The following is a 13,720-nucleotide window of genomic DNA, read 5'->3' on the forward strand; positions in this document are numbered from 1 at the left end:
TGAGAGTGATTATAAGGACCATTATAGTATTAAGGATATAATTGCTATAATAAAGCTATATTTATTAGATAAGCAGCTTTTGGTTTATTTCTCCACTTCACATTGATGCATACTGTATAAAGAAACAACATCTACAGTAAGTCAGCTTTACTAGATGGATGGATAGTGAAAGGTATTTCACATATTTCCATACATCAGTTCGGTTAATTACTTTTCACATTCCCTGTAAAATACTGTATGAATCTAGACGCTTTTTGACAGCGTTCGGACTATGAGTACACACGTATAGGCATACTTGCCGGCTTCCTGAAACCTGAAATGTCTGGGAGACTTTATAAATAGAGTCTGTAATCTCCCTGAAGCTGGGCCAGACAGAGAAGTGGTGGGGTAGTGTTCCAACCACTGTGGCGTGATGATGCATCATCACACTGTGGCAGACGAGTAGTTTGGATGCAAATCGCTTCATTACATAATGTCAGTCTCTGATTTCATGCAGCTACCATACGCATCTCCCACAGGTAAGGGCTGAAATATCGCCAACTATAATTATAGCACAAATGCAGCCTTGTTCATTCTAGAACTGTACTGATAAAGAGAGCAATCCAATGGGAAAAACAGCAGGATGATTTGGACTAGTGATTGCCATGATATATTCATCTATTTATTGAGAGTTATATATTCATAAATAACATATCTGTTTAGATATCTGTATATTTCCTAACTAAGCTCATAAATTCTTCAATCCTAACACCCAGAAGATAGAAAATAGAATAGTGCCTCCAGTAGGAAATTCATCAGAACAACTATTAAATATACTGTAACTTTAAATATTACCACTGTGCATTTGTTTTTCTAATTTCAGTGTTGCTGCATAAATGGAACAGCTAGAAGTGTCTGTCCAGGTTGGCTGTCGCAGGACCTGATTCCAAAATTGATGCTAATGGGCCAGATGTATCAAGCTTCAAAAAAACGATAAATTGGAGAGTGATAGTCAACTGGCCAATCAACTCCTATGTGTATTTTTTCAAACCCAGCCTGTGACATGGCAGTTAGAAGCTGATTGGCTGGCTGTTAATCACACTCCACTTGATCACTTTTTGTGTTTTTACTGGGTGCCGGATGGCAGCCCAACTGTTGGAATCCCGACTGTTTAAATGTCTTGACACCCATAGAGGTAGAATAGAACTTGTGGCAAGAAATGAGCCACTGTTCAGTGGCCTGCAAGGGCCTTTTTTGCGCTTGCCCCCTGTTGGAGTACTGGTGATCGGGATTCCAATGTCAGTATATTGACTGTCAGAATCCGGACTAACTGGCAGTAAGACTACACCCTTTACTGGGTGCTGGATGATGGCCCGACAGTCGGGGTTCCGATGGACAATATACCAACATCAGAATCCCAACTGTTCAAATGACCAACAGTCGGGATCCTGACTGACAGGGGATAGTCTCCCTTGTGGGGGTCCACGACTCCCATAGAGGGAGAATAGAACCATTGGTGAGCTTACAGGGTGTCAAGCCTCACCCAAATGGTCCCAGCTTTTCAAATAAATCCTCATTTCGAGCGTCATCACCACGATGCCTTAGTGCATGTACAGTGTAATTTAGAGTGACGCATGCACATTTTACCGATAATTGTTCAACTCATGACATACTTTCATTGCCTACAACTCTAAATGAAGCTCAGAGAGTACTTCTACAGATCAGCATAAAATCAGTACAAGAGAAGAAAACACATATACCAGCAAAACAGGACTAGGACATAGAGAAAACAATATCTATCAAAGTACAGATGTAGCAACACTCATCGTAGTTACATTGTGCCGCGGTTGCGACCAGGTCCACCAAAAAGACAACACCAACTGCAATGTATTTATGTTGAGAGTGGCTTCATATGTATGTTTGGTTAAGGTCTAAATGTTAGACATTGTCTAGGTAGACAGTCAATAGATCAACACCAGCTAATCGACACAAGCAAAATGCTGACATAGTAAGGTCGCACTGAGTTTTTCATAGTTTTTTTTGTTTCAGTTTGTAGCTTTCATCACATGGACCCTTAATTAGTGTACCACGTATCCTCACATGCCTCACTCTGCTACCACTGCACTCGACAGACTTTACCATTCCCATAGGAGTCCACGTGGATGGTAAACTATGAAACGTCTGTTTCCTCCCCCCACCCATTTAAAAAAAAACACTCATGTCAACTTTTTCATGTGTCAATCATTGCCATGTACACCTTTTGTCTATGTCAACCTTGTGCATTTTGACCATTTTGTGCCAACCTACTGACTATCTAGACAATGCTGACCTATTGACTGAATACCATACATTTTTGGTAATTCCATATGTTTTTTTAATGTCCTACAATTTTCCAAAATGTCATACACGATGTAAACTGCACTGATGGGTTTTACTGTATGGATAGAACATTGATTATTATTGGCAACAACCTACTAGAACCAGTACATCAAGAGCACCATGAATCCGTCTAGTGCTGTTGAATATTTTGTTAATAACTAAAACAATACAAGTAGAAAATGAGAAAGCCATGATGTGTATACAAACTCTATCCCCCTTTAGCAACAGTAAAGAGCGTGTCTAGAATTTGAAAATAATCATTCCATATCACAGGCCGTGACCACAAATATCCAAAAAAGTTTTGGTTTTGTTAATAAACAGGGCGATAATCAAGGACCTTGAAATGTGCATGATTAATTTTTCTATATAATGTCTGCACTTGAAACTATACACCTGTATGTGGATGAAAGAAGAAAGGCAAAAAAAGAGAAATGTATGTGCCTATGTGTGCATAGCGTGACGGCACTCATATTTATATAAGTCAAGCGGCTTGACTATGCATTAACAGGGGCTCCTGAATTGCAAGCACAATTCTAAGAAATGACACAACCTCCCACACAAGGGATCTGATTAATATGCACAAGTCAGCTGTCATGTTTGTCTATGGACCAATGCCAACTGATATGTTGCAACATGCTCCACCGCTCACAATTCACCTTATACAAGAATGTATGCATACAGTACAGGATATAACCTTCTCCTTGTTTTACTTTCATGAGATTCAAAATGGCTGGCACTGATCGCTTAAAAAACAACACCATTTAGTAAAAATCCACTATGCATAAATATATATATATATATTTATATATATATTATATATATATATATATATATATATATATATATATATATATATATATATATATATATATTAGTGTAGATAGATGCGGCACTCCCAACAATAAAGTACACGAAACTTGAGGTAAGTTTTAGCAACGTTTCAACGTCATTTATTAGACGTTTTCATCAGGCTGATGAAAACGTCTAATAAATGACGTTGAAACGTTGCTAAAACTTACCTCAAGTTTCGTGTACTTTATTGTTGGGAGTGCCGCATCTATCTACACTATTGTCAATTCCTTCTGGTGAGGCACCCAACTGTTCCCACACTAGCGTTGGAGCTGTGGCTGTGCCGGTCGTCCGTCCAAATTATATATATATATATATATATATATATATATATATATTTATATATATATATATAGTCCAATCCAAAAAGAAACAGCACTCACCAGGGCTTCAAATGATTTTGCAATTCCAGCAGGATTTTATTCCATGCTATCTCATATCCATCACAAACAAATGGTCAGGTCGACGTTTCGGCCACAGAACGTGGCCTTAATCATGACCTATTCCAACAAGGCACATAGTCTATGTGCCTTGTTGGAATAGGTATTCAGTATACAGAATATCTACCATACTAGATAATTATAAAAACAAAGTTAACAAGAACAAAGGGGAAATGAAGGACCACATGAGAGCAGTTAAGAAAAAGACACAAAAGGTTATGTATGACTGTTCTACATCAGTGTTTAAGCTGTCAATATAAATACTGCATGTTTTATAGAAGTTTTTTTTATTGTATTTTCAATGTTTAGTGTAAAGAATATGAAGGAGCATTTTTTTAAACCTGTGCTATATAGGGTGAGTAACTTTCTGTCTATCTATCTATCTATCTATCTATCTATCTATCTATCTATCTATCTATCTATCTATCTATCTATATTTATACTGCATGAATGTGAGAGAAAAATAAAAGGTCTGGTATAGGGTCTATAGCACCTTCTGAGAGCATTGGTTTTGGCAATATTTGAACAAAGTGATGCATTTGCAAATACATTAAGAAGTTTGCATTATGTAATGTGAACTTTTCTTTTTGTTCTGAAAAAGTAACTAGTAAACCACCAGGATCAAAAACATCATGAACTGATGAAATACCATGTTCATTCCATACTCTATGGCCAGTATTCAATGTGAATTTTCTCTACGTGCAGTGAATCCTGTTTAGGATTTGCTGCACATTGGCAGGGTTCCGGAGGGCTGGAGCATTCGCTTCCAGCCCTCCCTCTCCCCCTGTTCAACGCGTCAGGGGCACACTGCCCCTGACTGCAAAATTTAACCCCCCCCGGAGCATGCCGCAGATAGCCGGGGGGACGGCAGGAAGGCAGGGAGGTGGAAGCCTCCCTGCCAGAACCGGAATCTGTGGGGGAGAAGGAGGGCTGCCGGGGACACAGGCAGCAGAAGCTGCCACCCCGGGAGAGCTGGCAGGGGAGGCGGTGGAGGGAGCTCTGCGCTGGTCCTGCTTCTGCATATGTAATGAGCAGGACCAGGCGTAGTGAATGTCTAATGAGCGGCTTCCGCCCCCCTGTGACATCATCGGGCAGATGTATCATAGCAGCGCTTATCGCGCCGCTATAATACTTCCTGCTTCGCCTCAATAGCGAGGCGAAGCAGGAAGGGACAACGACAAGATGTATTAACATCTTGTCTGCCGAAGCGGGGAAGCGTTAACTCCCCCCTCCGGCGATGTCCCTTTCTGGAGATAGCGCATCAGTTAATACTGATGCGCTATCTCCTGTCCCCCGGCCGGCCGCACTGGGCATGCGCGGGATCTCGCTGTTCACGCGAGATCCCCAGCGCAGCCCAGACCTAACAGCAGGGACAGCGCTGTCCCTGCTGTTTAGATAGGGCTTCGCCAGCCTGAGGCTGGCGAAGCCAAACCTGGCTTCGTGCGGAACGGTCAGCAATGCTGACCGTTCATACATTCGGCCTGCTATCATTTTGATAGCAGCGCCGATATGGACAGGGGCGCATAGCGCCCCTGTCCATTACCGCATTCCCGGCTCTATCATACATGGGGGAGAAGCGGTATCAGTGCACATAACGTGCGCTGATACCCCTTCTCCCCCATAACGACACATCATACATCTGCCCCCATGTGTATAAAAAAAATGAATTCAAAATTAATATTCATATTCAATATATATTCATGTGCCGCAAGCAATCCAAATAGCAAGCCCCTTCACATAAAAAAAACCTTTATTTTAAAAGAACACATTCCAGTTCAACTTAAAAAGATGTTGAATGCCAAACGGTGAAGCATGGAGAAAATCATGTTGAAAGCAATTCTCCATCCTAGCATTGAACACAGGATCAGCGAGAATGAAATGGAGAACTGGCTGGCATTCACTGTTCACTTTCGGCGAATCAGTTTTTCAATGAAAAGATTAATTGCAGAGAGTGAAAACAGCCTGATTCGCCGGAAAAAAAAAAAACCGGTGAATCGGGAGCATTGAATACTGCCCTATATATGAGAATGAGATTATCTCAAAACGTTGTGAATGTAGACATGTACTGTGTGCTTGTGTTTTCTGTGTAGTCTGGTGGTATAATGCCACACCTTAAATATTTCTATAAATAAAATATCTGCAAGTACTTATTTGGGTCATTTATTTTTTGGAGAATGCAGCAACGCAATAGTTCGTAAAAATAGTGTTTTAATCAGTCAATCATTAATATACTGTATCTGAAAAAAATGCCACACTAAAAGATCAGATCAGATATGCCCAGGCCACCCTGAGGACACAATAATTAGAGTTTGGAATATGCTATCTTTGAATTCTTACCTGACCACAAGAATTTAGAAAATATAGAATTTATATAAAATATTTCTTTATAGTAATGGTCTGTACACATGGTGCGATTCAGGGTCACTTTCTATCTGATTTGGACTATATAATGCAAATTGAATAGAAAGTGACCCTGAATCGCACATGTACAGCCTCATTTGATCCAGATTATACAGGCAAGTCTATTGCTTCAATCCAGTGGATTCAGACTTGCTTGCTGGGCTGCAAGTGTTCAGAGCCCAGCAAGTGGGTTGCCACCACCCCTCCGAATTCACAGCCCCCTGCCCCATCCTTGTGCACGGCTGTTAAGGCATATGCAGCACTGCAAATGGAGAAAATCATTCACCATCAAAATGATTTTCCGCCTGCCCACAGCACTGAGTGAGCCTCTGCCCCAGTCTCAAATCACAGGCAGACTGAAAAAGGTTTTGCTCAAGAATATAACTGTATTAAGCACCATCCATCTTTACCTTGACTCAAATCAGTTTCCCAGTCCCTGCTGCTGGTGTTCTTGGGGTGATGGGATGCGTTGGGTTTGCGCCAGACAGCATTTTTCTTGGTGGCTGAAAAGTCACATTTTAGTCTCATCTTACCAGAGCACCTTCCTCCATACATTTGGGGAGTCACCCACATGCCTTTTGGCAAACTTAAAATGTGTCTTCTTATTTTCAACACTAAGGAATGGCTTTTTTCTGGCCACTCTTCCCTAAATCCCTGGTTATTTTGGTCCCGTGCGCAGATACACCAGTTTTTGCTGTGGAACTCTCCAGCTCCTTCAGGGTTAGCTTTGGTCTCTGTGCTGCCTCTCTGATTAATGCCCATCGTTCCTGGTCTGGGAGTTTTGGTGGGCGGCCCTCTCTAGGCAAGTTTGTTGCAAATGTTCTTTCCATTTGTAGATGATGGATTTGATAGTGCTCTGAGGATCATCAAAGATTTGGATATTTTTTTAACCCCACCCTGGCTTCTCAACAACTTTGTCACTGATGTGTTTGGAGAACTCTTTGGTCTTCATGGTGTTATGTCTCTTGCACAGTGGTGTTTCAGCCTCTGGGGCCTTTCAGGAATGGTGTGTTTATACTGGCAGATCATGTGACACTTACATTAGATTGCACACAGTTGGACTTCATTTTGCTAATTATGTGACTGCTCAAGGTAATTGGTTACTATGAAGCAACTCAAAAGTTCAGGTGCAAAGGGGGTGAATACATAAGTACTGTACTTGCCAATTTTCAGATTTGTATTTGTAAAAATAATTCTTTATATAAATATTTTTCTCATTTCACCAAAAGTGAAGCGAAATCCAAATTAAAATAGGAGAGCCACATATATTGAACTGCCAGCAAGTCTTGGACTGTAGTGTTTGGCAGTGTTTGGGGTGGCAGTTGTTGTGGCTGCACTACAGCTCCACCTCTGTAACTGCCACTGGAAAGGAAGTCCAGGAACAGAGAATTTTGTCCCTTCTGGAATGGGTCATGTTGGGAGATATGCATCATCCAAGGTAAATATGTACCCATGTAGAGCAGCAATTTATAGAGTGGTAGCTTCCAGTACAAATAAAAAAGAAAAACATAACCACTAACCATGGGTATGCTCTGAGCATTGCCCGACTCATATAGTATTACGCAAAAGCAGGGGTAGCCAACTCTATTCCTCGAGAGCTACCAACAGTTAATGTTTTCCAGGTCTCCTCACAGCATCACAAGAGAAGTAATTAGCTCCACCTGGGGATCTTTTAAAATGTGTCAGTGAGTAAATACTACACCTGTGCAGCTGCTAGGTGGGCTGGAAAACATGAACTGTTGGTAGCTCTCGAGGACTGGAGTTTTATACCCCTGCGCTAAAGTATATGTATCCAGGCATTTTGATTATAGCATGAACAGGTCTCAGTAATAACAATCAGTGTACAATATACAGTAGGAAAGAGACTTTAGGATATATATGTCTTTACATATCATCTGCTATAGGCAAAACAGGGGATTGTAAAAACTGACTAAGTGATTCGCCAAGACTTGCTGGCAGTACAGTATATGTGGCTGCCTGATTTGAATTTTGGATGTCGCCTCACTTTTGGTGAAATGAGAAAAATATTTATATAAAAAATTATTTTTACAAATAAAAATCTGAAAATTGGCAAGTTCTTATGTATTCAGCCCCTTTGCACCAGAACTTTTGAGGGGCTTCATATCAACCAATTACCTTGAAAAGTCACATAATTAGCAATACCGGTAAAGTATCAAGTGGCCACAAATTGGCGTAAAGTCCTTCCAGGCTCGGGTCGCTTCCAAGGAAACAGCAATGGTAGCAACTTCAATCACATCAGAATCATGCCCATTGGCCTACAAATTGGAAGGTGCCAAGCAAATTCCATTATATCATTGGAATTAAATCAATATCTATGACTTCAGAGGTGCCAAATACTGTAATTCAAGGCTTTTTTGTGAGTATGAATACTACAACTACACTCCTTTAACCAAATATAAAATATTGCAGTGTATTTTAATGCACAACTAGAGTATATGCTCTTGTTGCGTTTTCTGCACTTACAAAGCAGCACCCACCACTTGTCCTACTTCCTTTATAAAAGGAAGTAAACTTGCACAAAATGAACATAAAATTCCATGATTGCATTCATTTATTTCTTTCAAGATGATATAATACCCAACGCGTTTCGTCTTTTTACACAAAAATAAAGTAATGATTCAAAAATTTATGCAAATAATGCTCTTTTCAGAGGCCCCACAATAAAAGGTTAAAATGTTCCATTGAACACAATGTGTGACCAATGTATCAAGGAAAGCTTATCACTCAGTTTTCCCAACAGCAAACAATTTGGACAGTGGAAAGCCAAAATATAGTAGTAACCTGTCAGGGTGTGTGTGGGGCAAATGGGCCCCTAGTCCTAGGGAGGCCCAGACCACACATCCCTATCCCATAGATGATACTTACCTGCCTGCCAATGAGTACCATGTTCCTGGAAACAAGTAAATGTGCAGTTGACTCTGGCAGAGTGCCATAATCTACTCTGAGGGCCCATGTGGATGGGGCTTATATGGAGGTCTCCTCCTCTCTTAATTCCATATTTGCCTACTTTTGAAAAAAATGTGTCTGGGAGATTGTGAAGATGACACCAAGAAGCAAGTACGTGCCCTGCTACATCTGAGAGCTGTGTCATAAAATGACTTTCTGTACATCCAAATGTAGATGAGCCTTAAAGCTAGTGGCATAACAATGTGTTCACATCGGTGGCTTGGGGGAGCAGCTATGATGGAGTCTGGGGGAGCGCTGGGTCTGACAAACAGTCGCGGGAGGCTCACAAAAGCACTACCTTTGCCACTTAGTCTCTGCATCTCCAGCAGGGTGGCCCATCGTGACATTACAAGTGTGCGGCATAAAGTGTAATGGGCATTACAGTGTGCGGCATAATGTGTAATAGGCATTACAGTGTGTTGCATAATGTGTTATGGGCATTACAGTGTGCAGCATAATGTGTAATGGGCATTACAGAGTGCAGCATAATGTGTAATGGGAATTACAGTGTATGGCATATTGTGTTATGGGCATTATGGTGTGTGGTTTAATGTATAATGGACATTACGGAGTGTGGTATATTGTATAATGAGCATTACCGTATGTGGCAAGTCCACAGGCCTTGGAGTAAGGTCACACCCTTATTTGGAATGGGCATGCCATAGGCATTTGCAGTTTTTATTTTTTATTTTTTGGGTGGGGGTGTGGCAGACACTTTTTGGGCTGAGGGGAGCAAAATTTCTAGTTACCGCCCTGTCTGGGCTTGTTCATGTATTGTGTTTTTCAAGGGGTTCCATATGCTGTAAGTGGCCACGAGGAACTTTACTGTATATAAAATGCAATAGACATTGGGATCATTTTGCGTTAATTATAACGGTACTTATGTAATATCTGGGCTCCCGTTTTTCTTATGAGACCGCATGCGCTCGCCACGCTTCGGGCACGGTGGCTCGCTGCGCTCGCCACACTATATAAAATCAACTCCATGCGTAGTTGGATAGTAGGGTTATGAAAAAATGGGGTGCATTTAACATGGGAGCCCAGATAATACATAAGTACCATTATAACCAATGCAGGTAAATGCCGCTGATGATTCCATTTGAATTCATATAGCTATGATTTTTTTTTCATCCCAAAAATGTAACAGCTGCATAATATGGCTTAGATGAAATCAGGGATATTTTTAGGCTTTTGAGGGAGACAGGGAGAGTTCTACTTTATAAGGGAGTCTCCTGCACAATGCAGGAGGATAGGCAACTATGCCTAATTCTCCTTTGATTTCACTTTTGCAGTTTGTAATTGTAGTTGTTGTACAGTTGGAGCAACCTGCAATTATATCAGGTAACACAAAGCTCCATCTCTCCACATTATAAATGATAGAAAGACACGGATGGATTTCACATCAAGAAGAAGGTTGTACAAGAGAAATGTGAGACAAGAAGGCATGTAATAGAAAGTCACAGGAATCACTCGGACAGGTACCAAAATATGAGCATGTTTGGGTTAAAAATTACAATTTACCTAGAAAAGGCCACAAAACATTGAAAGAAACCTGATATTTAGTTCATGCAAATTGTTTATCACCATAGCAGAATATAAAAGCAAACACATCCTTGTAAGCATTATATTGAGTTATACATCAGAAGAACAGATAGAGGCTGCCAACAAAACAGCAAGGCATTGTGAAGTAAAAGAGCATTATGTCATGTATTCAGCACTGGATATTGTTACACACCACACAAAGCGCTAATACGTAGTGGAACATTGACTCTTTTGAGCTACAAATTGTAATAGAGGAATTTAAACTCGCAGTCTGAGCATCATAATAGTGTAGAATATAATGTACGTCAAGCTGCTAATTGTAACACAAAATGATTGCATATTACAAGTCTGCAATGCGCTACCTTATACAAAGTGGATGTTAAACGTACAAGATCACATTTATAACCAGCACATTTTGTTCCCGTTCAACATGAGTCTGAAGCTAATATTCCAGAAAGTTCTCCTGCATCTTAGTGCTCCTTTTGCTAAATCACTCTGCAATACACATAATGCACAGTATGCATTGTTATGGTAGCACTGCAGGTAAGTGCCTTTCTCGCTAAAACAATTGGGGTTTATTTATTAATACAGTAGGTGATAGAACGTCAGCTCTGTTGACATATATAACAGTCATTTATCAGTAATATCTTGCTAAAACTGTTGGGTGATGTTCAGCTGCATCTCTAACGCTGGACCTTATTTGATTGACTCGCAAAGCCTTGCGCACGCCGCCGCCGCCCCACCCCCCTCGCGTGACTGGCCTCACACCTGCGAATGGATGATTTACATTAATTTGCAGGCAGGGACAAATCATTCAATGGTTGGCGACCATCAAATGATTTCTTCAGCACTCGCAGATCAGAGACACATCTATGCTAACGTCCGCTGCCCGACTCCCTCATCCACATCACTGGAGCATTTGCAGCGTTCTCATTGGAACGACCAAGAAATGCTGGGCATTCCCATCTGTACCCTGGCCGCCAACCCATGCCCCTCCCACCCGCCAGCACACCCTGTGGCCATACGTACCTGGCGTATGCACATGACCAGAAATTACCCTGGGCATGCGCATAGGCCACCATCTTTCCCCCGTGCAAGTATTCTGGTCCATGCGAACGGACCAGAATAACCTCCACTGGCCCAGGTTGGTTGAGGAGAATGGGCCTTATTCTGGTTCACTTGCAAAAGCAAACATTCTTTAATGGACAAAACCATGTGTACTTCAGATGGGGCAGATGTAAAATGTGCAAAGAGAGGTAGATTTGGCTGGTGTTTGTACTATCTACAGTACAGTATATTGCAGTGTAAAAAGTGTAAGAAGGAAAAAGGCAGTACTTAAACACAATTAAATAGGCGTCCCCATACAAACAAGGCTTGTGTTATGGACACGGGTGACCTCGCCGCCCCTAACTCCGTTGCCACCCAGTGGAGTTGGCGGACGCGTGCAGTGCTAACCTTGCAGTGCTAACCTTCACCACTAATAGCCGCGTTCGAAGGAGCCCGTTAGTCAGGCTCCGACCCCGATGCCACCTGGTCTTACACTTAAGTGACAACGCGGCCGCCAAGGCCAGAGGTGGACAAGGGGAGAACTAACTGACACCCTATTGGCGAGGACAACCCGGCCCTACGGGTAAGGTGTGTAAGCAGTAGCGCACACAGGGGGGTTTCTGAGTACCCAGAAACCCCCCTAGGAGTCTAAGGGCCCTCAGCAGAAAGCTGAGGGTCCCCTCTTTCCATGGGTACAAGAAATGTAAAAATCGGCCCTTGGGAACTGGTAATATCTGACTTCAAAGCAGTGGTCCCTATCCAAGCCTGTTAATTGTTATTCCCAGTCAGATATTTCAGGTTCTGTCTGACTTAGAGTTTTTCTAAGGGTATATTCCAAAAGCTGGGATTCTCCCTCTTTGATGGACACTAGTAGCTTGTCTCTACTCTTCCCAGAACCAGATATATTAGCCTTCCAGCAGCTGGTTACTGCTCCAGCTCCACACACCTGGTATGTAGTATTATATTCTCGTGGGCAGATTGCTCTGCCTCCAGAACTCTGATCCCTTAGTCCCCAATACCATTTGGTAGGTGGGATTCTCTAGTTTTTAATTCCATTAAAATCTAAGAAATCTATTTCTGGGAACTGGAGATATCTGCAGTCAAGCAAGCTGTCCTCCCACCAGAAAATTATGAATAATTAGCCCACTCCACTATACACTCCTCCTCTGCATATTAAACATCCTCTACCACCCTGGAAGTTATGTATCAGGGCCCCTTCATTCAGCCCAATGCCTCCTTCTCCCACTCCATTTCCCACCATCTGTGCAGTAAAGGGGTAATTAGTGGAAATTACTGATCCAGGCCCTACATGCAGAGCGGTTGATATAATACCCCCTACCACCCGCAGGACATCAAAGCTTCCCCCACCCCTACCGCTGAAGGATCGGTAGGGGCCCAAATACATTGCTATGCCCAGGGGTCTACACTGCTGTTGACACCCCTGTATGTATGTGTATGTATGTATATATATATATATATATATATATATATATATATTGTATTATTATTATTATTATTATTTATAAACATTTGGTCTAACTGACATATACTGGGTCACCTAAGTGTCCATCTCTGTGCTTTGCTCCACCCCTCTGGAAACCTCCTTCTGAAAATCCTGTGTTTGCCACTGGTAAGAGCCACACCCTAACAAAGACCCCACCAGCGGGTGAAACAATACACAGAGGTAGACACAGACTATCGGCGTGACTGGAGTAACTATACACAAGAGTTGACACAATGTCCAATGCAGGCAGGTGTAACAATACACCAAAAGTTGACACAATATATAACTCTGGCTGGTGTAACAATACACAAAAAGTTGACACAATATATAACTCTGGCTGGTGTAACAATACACAGAAAGTTGACACAATATATATAACGCTGGCTGGTGTAACAATACACAGAAAGTTGACACAATATATAGCACTGGCTGATAACCCTACACAGTGAATAAAGATGTTATACAAAGATAGGAGGTGCGGGGAAAGCCGGGAGGGGGTCAGCCAGGAAAAGCAACCAGGAGATGGACACTGGAACGCAGGAGGTGCTGAGACAAGAACACTGCCGCCAAAGGAATCCCAAAAGTGACAGGAGACAGGAACCGGGAACACTCA

Source organism: Crinia signifera, chromosome 6 (genome assembly GCF_055691185.1).
Source record: "Crinia signifera chromosome 6, ASM5569118v1, whole genome shotgun sequence".
Classification (NCBI taxonomy): domain Eukaryota; kingdom Metazoa; phylum Chordata; class Amphibia; order Anura; family Myobatrachidae; genus Crinia; species Crinia signifera.